General features: G+C 47.4%; 1 pseudogene; it reads right to left on the bottom strand.

Moving 5' to 3' along the window:
* Nucleotides 1-7,345: 7,345 nt before the first annotated feature.
* Nucleotides 7,346-7,463, bottom strand: LOC126427821 (5S ribosomal RNA; annotated as a pseudogene).
* Nucleotides 7,464-8,218: the final 755 nt, after the last annotated feature.

Raw genomic sequence — 8,218 nt, forward strand, 5'->3', positions numbered from 1 at the left:
ATTTGCACTCATGCAGTCTCAGACAGGTAGTGAAACCTCAACCGCCTCCATGTTATATTTCTCTCTCCAACTTCACAGTTTTTTTTCTCAATCGGTTTTACGTTCTGTTACAAAAGCAACTCGCTTCCTTCTGTTGATTTTCTTATAATCTGTTCTGAAATACTCTTTCCTGTTTGCATTTAAACTGCAGTAGCAAGTTTTGGAGCGGTTAGTATTGGATTTTTCTTGCCTTCTCAAAGTAGTTATCGTTTCTCCATTTCGGACACAATTACAAGACGACAGTTTCGTGATTGGTTTACGTGCGATTTGTTTTGATTAAACCTGTGTATGATAGGTTTACTATATCGGTAAGTCTACCAATGGTTTCTCCGATTTCTTGAAAACATTTTCCTTTTCGAACCAACCTGATGCGGAGTTCTCTCTCTTCTAGTTTCACGACGTTTTCGACTCATATTAGCTAAACATCATTTAGCGGCTTTGAAAACACAGAGGTAACTCGCCACTTCAGTGGATGAAACAAAGTTGCATAAGGAAAGAGAGAGAGTTATGTGTCAGTGCCGCTTCATAGCTGGGATCTTGTTTGACTTCAATTGGGGCATGATCTTAAATAACTTGGACTTGTCCATAAATTAAGCAAGATACGGGCGCAAATAGCATTTTACTCTTAAATTTAAATATTAATTGATGTAAGAGTAGAGTTATTGTTAGTTTCTTAGCCATACTTTTATGACTGTGCTTATTGTATTCCATGCGCTATGGTCGCGGATACTTTTTGGAATCACTGTGAAACACCATTTTATATAAAAGCTTTATTCTTCGGGTAATTTTCGGTAGGAACCTTTTCTCGCGCGTATGTGTGCTGTAATTTCTTTGAGTAGATGAAAGTTTTACGTAAATCTTTGTAAGTACCATTTAATGTAAAAGTTGTTGTAATAGGACACTCCAGAAAATTAGCTATATAAAATCAGCTTGCGGCTGAAACAGCACACATGTATGAAGTTGTTTTTGACTTGTCTTTTGCTAAGAGCATAGCTCTGCGTATTTTTCATGTCTTCTGTCTCGGTCTGCCTTAAAGAGCAGACAGATATAGTAAGTGTATAGATGTTTGCTGGTTTTCTTCTTAGAATTAAATACGAAACAAATGTAAAACAAAAACTCCTGTTATTATTCTTATCATAAATTTTCCTTGTATAGATATTTACATATTTGTGTACTAAGTAACACTTTTTCAGGTCGTTTTGGCTGAGATAGTGAAGTCGGCAGATCTTTGTGAAGAGACGTGATGGCAGAACGCGTTTAGTCATTAATTTGTCTTTGCTCAGAGCAAATCGCGGCCCTAAGATTAGATGACGATCATTTTAATGTATCTTGCTCTTATTACTTGCAAGAAATTATTGCGAATAATTTGGTCATTCGTCTCTAATCAATGACTCTGTCGGGCTTCGATCCCGTCAGATGCAGGCCCCACTAAATAATGCTGACTGATAGTGGTTGATGAAAACTAGCTCAGTTATTTCTTAGTAACATATCTGTAATTTTACTGGTCATATCACGCACAACAGCGGTGCGTTATTAAAGCCATATTCCCACCATCAAATGATATGTTGCGCCCTCTGCCGATGGCTGCCTTTTTTTGCTGAAAAATTTCTATACTGTTAGTTTCCAATAAATCAAACTGATCACCTTACTTGAGAACCTTACGCTCAAGTAAAGTTACACTGACAACCCAAACCATCAAGACGACTGCCCACTGCGACATTGTATGCCGCATAGTACCGTTGCGGGTTCAAATGGCTCTGAGCAGTGTGGGACTCAACTTCTGAGGTCATCAGTCCCTTAGAACTTAGAACTACTTAAACCTAACTAACCTAAGGACATCACACACATCCATGGCCAAGGCAGGATTCGAACCTGGGAAAGTAGCGGTCGCGTGGTTCCAGACTGTAGCGCCTAGAACGGCTCGGCCACTCAGGCCGGCGCTGTTGCGGGTACGTGACGCGGTAACGAAAGTATGTAAGCGGAGCAGACACGGACAGAGGATACAGTAGCAAAGATATGGGCGGCAAATGGGGAAATCCGCTCAGATAAGCGACTTTGACGAAGGGCAAAGTATTATTAAGCAGAGATTGTGAACGAGTATCTCGAAGACAGAAAAAGCTGGTCGAATGTTCACGTGCTACTGTCGTGAGCACCTACGGAAAGAGGCAGGACAGTGGAACTACCACTAGGCGCTGTATGGTTGGACGTCCACGATACTTCACACAAAGTGGGGTTCGGAGGCTTGTCAACTCTGTAAAGTAGGATAGATCGTGATCTGTGGTATCTCTGCCGAAAGCGCACAATGCTGGTGCACGCACAAGTGTTTCGGACCACATCATTTATTGTACATTGTTGAACGTGGAACTCCTCAGAAGACCTTCATATGTTGATCCAACGGCATCATTTACGATTGCAGTGGGCACGGACCATGGGGATTTGATCAGCAGTCAATGAAAAATGTCGTCTCTTCGGGTTAATCACATTTTTGCTGCACTAGGTCGCGGGTCATCTCCACGAAGTCCGAACCCGAAACGTGCAGCGCGCCGCGTTATGGGCGAATGGGAGCAATGTTATGCTACGGGAGACATTCTCCTGCACTTCATAATAATCGAAGACACGCTCACAGTTGCGAACAAGTTGCATCCCTTCACACTTGATGTCTTATCCTTCGGCGATGTCATCTTTCTGAAGTATAACTGTCCGTGTCTCGGAGTGATGACACTGCTACAGCGGTTTAAGGAGCATTATGGTGCACTCACGTTGATGTCTCGGTGACTAAATTCACCTGATATAAATCGTATGGAACCCATCTGGGTAGCTATCGGGCGTCATCAACTCGTACGCAAATCGGCAGCCCATTATTTACATCACCGGTCCTTGGACATCTAATGCCACGTACTTCCAGACACCTATGAAAAAACGGTCGGATCCGTGATACGCAGAATCGGCGGCGTACTTCGTCCCAAAGAAGGACAAACAAACTATTAAGCTGGTGGTCATAGCGTTTTGATTCATCAGTGTATAAGCAAGTTACACTGAGAGTAACGTGTCAACTGTATCCTCGCGACAACTGTAAACAAGCACCGGACGGCAAGCTGGTGGGCACCTGTCTCGGTTCTCCAGCAGACCAGTCCTCTCGCGGAGTAAACACAAACACCAAGGTTCGCAGCGGCCTCGGCGACAGCCGTGTTTTTCCGGAATGCGCGCGCGAAACCTGTCCCGCAAGGTAATCGCAGCGCCGCCTTAATGGATCGCCCTGACGAACAGGCGCACAGTGGCTGGACTGGCGAACCCTCGCCGCCGAATGGCGTTACGTGTTTCGCCGCCTCTCGCCGAGGTCGCGGTAACGAGCAACTCGGCTGGCTCCCGCGGTCTGCACGCGCCGCGCGACCAGGTGTCAGCCAGGGATTTTCACTCCCATCACTGTGTGCCACGCTGGATCAAGGTCATAAATTGGCATGTTGGGTTTTTCGCCGCGTTCTGTGCACACCGACCGCAATATACACTCCTGGAAATGGAAAAAAGAACACATTGACACCGGTGTGTCAGACCCACCATACTTGCTCCGGACACTGCGAGAGGGCTGTACAAGCAATGATCACACGCACGGCACAGCGGACACACCAGGAACCGCGGTGTTGGCCGTCGAATGGCGCTAGCTGCGCAGCATTTGTGCACCGCCGCCGTCAGTGTCAGCCAGTTTGCCGTGGCATACGGAGCTCCATCGCAGTCTTTAACACTGGTAGCATGCCGCGACAGCGTGGACGTGAACCGTATGTGCAGTTGACGGACTTTGAGCGAGGGCGTATAGTGGGCACGCGGGAGGCCGGGTGGACGTACCGCCGAATTGCTCAACACGTGGGGCGTGTTGTCTCCACAGTACATCGATGTTGTCGCCAGTGGTCGGCGGAAGGTGCACGTGCCCGTCGACCTGGGACCGGACCGCAGCGACGCACGGATGCATGTCAAGACCGTAGGATCCTACGCAGTGCCGTAGGGGACCGCACCGCCGCTTCCCAGCAAATTAGGGACACTGTTGCTCCTGGGGTATCGGCGAGGACCATTCGCAACCGTCTCCATGAAGCTGGGCTACGGTCCCGCACACCGTTAGGCCGTCTTCCGCTCACGCCCCAACATCGTGCAGCCCGCCTCCAGTGGTGTCGCGACAGGCGTGAATGGAGGGACGAATGGAGACGTGTCGTCTTCAGCGATGAGAGTCGCTTCTGCCTTGGTGCCAATGATGGTCGTATGCGTGTTTGGCGCCGTGCAGGTGAGCGCCACAATCAGGACTGCATACGACCGAGGCACACAGGGCCAACACCCGGCATCATGGTGTGGCGAGCGATCTCCTACACTGGCCGTACACCACTGGTGATCGTCGAGGGGACACTGAATAGTGCACGGTACATCCAAACCGTCATCGAACCCATCGTTCTACCATTCCTAGACCGGCAAGGGAACTTGCTGTTCCAACAGGACAATGCACGTCCGCATGTATCCCGTGCCACCCAACGTGCTCTAAAAGGTGTAAGTCAACTACCCTGGCCAGCAAGATCTCCGGATCTGTCCCCCATTGAGCATGTTTGGGACTGGATGAAGCGTCGTCTCACGCGGTCTGCTCGTCCAGCACGAACGCTGGTCCAACTGAGGCGCCAGGTGGAAATGGCATGGCAAGCCGTTCCACAGGACTACATCCAGCATCTCTACGATCGTCTCCATGGGAGAATAGCAGCCTGCATTGCTGCGAAAGGTGTACTAGTGCCGACATTGTGCATGCTCTGTTGCCTGTGTCTATGTGCCTGTGGTTCTGTCAGTGTGATCATGTGATGTATCTGACCCCAGGAATGTGTCAATAAAGTTTCCCCTTCCTGGGACAATGAATTCACGGTGTTCTTATTTCAATTTCCAGGAGTGTAGATGTCTGTCATAAAGCAGTCGGTAATTACGCCCAGTAGACCAGATCGATGCAATTTCTTACATTACATTTAACACTTCCAAGACGTTCTCTGCAAAGAACACAATGCTGTACAATGTAGAACCCAGTACGTTGTCCTCGATGGCGAGTGTTCATCGGAGGTGAGGGTATCATCTGGAGTGCCCCAGGGAAGTGTGGTAGATCCGCTGTTGTTTTTTACATCTACATCTACATCTACATCCATACTCCGCAAGCCACCTGACGGCATGTGGCGGAGGGAACCTTGAGTACCTTTATCGGTTCTCCCTTCTATTCCAGTTTCATATTGTTCGTGGAAAGAAGGATTGTCGGTATGCCTCTGTGTGGGCTCTAATCTCTCTGATTGTATCCTCATGGTCTCTTCGCGAGACATACGTAGGAGGGAGCAATATACTGCTTGACTCCTCGGGGAAGGTATGTTCTCGAAACTTCAACAAAAGCCCGTACCGAGCTACTCAGCGTCCCTCCTGCAGAGTGTTCCACTGGAGTTTATCTATCATCTCCGTAACGCTATCGCGATTACTAAATGATCCTGTAATGAAGCCCGCTGCTCTCCGTTGGATCTTCTCTATCTCTTCTATCAACCCTATCTGGTACAGATCCCACACTGCTGAGCAGTATTCACGCAGTGGGCGAACAAGCGTGCTGTAACCTACTTCCTTTGTTTTCGGATTGCATTTCCTTAGAATTCTTCCATTGAATCTCAGTCTGGCATCTGCTTTACCGATGATCAACTTTATATGATCATTCCATTTTAAATCACTCCTAATGCCTACTCCCAGTTAATTTATGGAATTAACTGCTTCCAGTTGCTGACCTGCTATATTGTAGCTAAATGATAAGGGATCTTTCTTTCTATGTATCCTCAGCACATTACACTTGTCTACATTGAGATTCAATTGCCATTCTCTGCACCATGCGTCAATACGCTGCGGATCCTCCTGCATTTCAGTACAATTTACCATTGTTACAACCTCTCGATATACCACAGCATCATCCGCAAAAAGCCTCAGTGAACTTCCGATGTCATCCACAAGGTCATTTATGTATACTGTGAATAGCAACGGTCCTACGTCACTCCCCTGCGGCACACCTGAAATCACTTTTACTTCGGAAGACTTCTCTCCATTGAAAATGACATGCTCCGTTCTGTTATCTAGGAACTCTTCAATCCAATCACACAATTGGTCTGATAGTCCATATGCTCTTATTTTGTTCATTAAACTACTGTGGGGAACTGTATCGAACGCCTTGCGAAAGTCAAGGAACATGGCATCTACCTGGGAACTCGTACTATCTACATAAATGATCTTTTGGATAGGGTAGATAGCAATGTGCGGCTGTTTGCTGATGATGCTGCGGTGTACGGGAAGGTGTCGTCGTTGAGTGACTGTAGGAGGATACAAGATGACTTGGACAGGATTTGTGATTGGTGTAAACAATGGCAGCTAACTCTAAATATAGATAAATGTAAATTAATGCAGATGAATAGGAAAAAGAACCTCGTAATGTTTGAATACTCCATTAGTAGTGTAGCGCTTGATACAGTCACGTCGATTAAATATTTGGGCGTAACATTGCAGAGCGATATGAAGTGGGACAAGCATGTAATGGCAGTTGTGGGGAAGGCGGATAGTCGTCTTCGGTTCATTGGTAGAATTTTGGGTTCACCTGAAAAGGAGACTGCTTATAAAACACTAATACGACCTATTCTTGAGTACTGCTCGAGCGTTTGGGATCCCTATCAGGTCGGATTGAGGGAGGACATAGAAGCAATGCAGAGGCGGGCTGCTAGATTTGTTACTGGTAGGTTTGATCATCACGCGAGTGTTACGGAAATGCTTCAGGAACTCGGGTGGGAGTCTCTGGAGGAAAGGAGGCGTTCTTTTCGTGAATCGCTACTGAGGAAATCTAGAGAACCAGCATTTGAGGCTGACTGCAGCACAATTTTACTGCCGCCAACTTATATTTCGCGGAAAGGCCACAAAGATCACAGAGGCATATAGGCAGTCATTTTTCCCTCGTTCTGTTTGGAACAGGGAGAGAAGTTGCTAGTTGTGGTACGAGTTACCCTTCGCCACGCACCGTACGGTGGTTTGCGGAGTATGTATGTAGATGTAGATGAAAAAGATCATGTATCAATGAAAAAAGCACTCCGTCTTCAGGCCACAAGTGGCCCATCGGGACCATCCGACCGCCGTGTCATCCTCAGCTGAGGATGTGGATAGGAGGGGCGTGTGGTCAGCACACCGCTCTCCCGGTCGTTATGATGGTTTTCTTTGACTGGAGCCGCCACTATTCGGTCGAGTAGCTCCTCAGTTGGCATCACGAGGCTGAGTGCACCCCGAAAAATGGCAACAGCACATGGCGAACCGGATAGTCACCCATCCAAGTGCCGACCACGCCCGTCAGCGCTTAACTTCGGTGATCTGACGGGAACCGGTGTATCCACTGCGGCAAGGCCGTTGCCTCATGGATCAATAAAAAGCGAAGAAAAACAAATTGATCACCGAGTCTGCTGAAGCTAATATTAGTCAGGCAGTTGCTTACGCATGGCAAAAGGTGTCGGGGGTAGTAGTTGCTTGGGGAATGTAGACCAGATTTAACACTACCAACAAACGTCGTAAAATGCAGTTTATAAAAGTTTCGTTGCTCATATCAAAAACGTAATGTTTTGATGCCAGTGTACCGACTTTCATGCAAATATGGCAGCAAATTTATCGAATCGGTTTTTCAGCGTGTCTCACAGGACTTGATCTGATACCGTACCTTCCCGCTCCGAGAAAAATATGGGGGAGGGGGCACGCGGAAAATGCAGGAGGCCATCTCAGTACCTTCTACACGTACATATTGCTCCGTTAGCCACTATTTAGGGTGGACATTAATAAAGTCGACAAACTCCAGGAACGGATTCCTGACTGGAAATGGTGGAAGAAAGGTCCGTGCCACGACAACAATTTGTCCCAGAACGCAGAACAGAGATGGATCCCATCCACGCCACAACAGATGTTCAAACTGGCCTACGTGGTAGCGGTTATGAAGCAGTATACACATAATCGTACCTTGGTTTACATCATGTTTGGCAGGTCACTTGCCTGGAGCTTGTACTAGGGTTCGTCTCAACTTGATCCTCCAGATCTGGCATACGCGCAATCCTCCGCCTCCCTGCACACCTGTCTGTCTGAAAGAGCACATGACCACAAAAACGCCCAAAAATGATATGAA

The sequence above is a fragment of the Schistocerca serialis genome, chromosome 1, assembly GCF_023864345.2.
Source record: "Schistocerca serialis cubense isolate TAMUIC-IGC-003099 chromosome 1, iqSchSeri2.2, whole genome shotgun sequence".
Lineage (NCBI taxonomy): Eukaryota > Metazoa > Arthropoda > Insecta > Orthoptera > Acrididae > Schistocerca > Schistocerca serialis.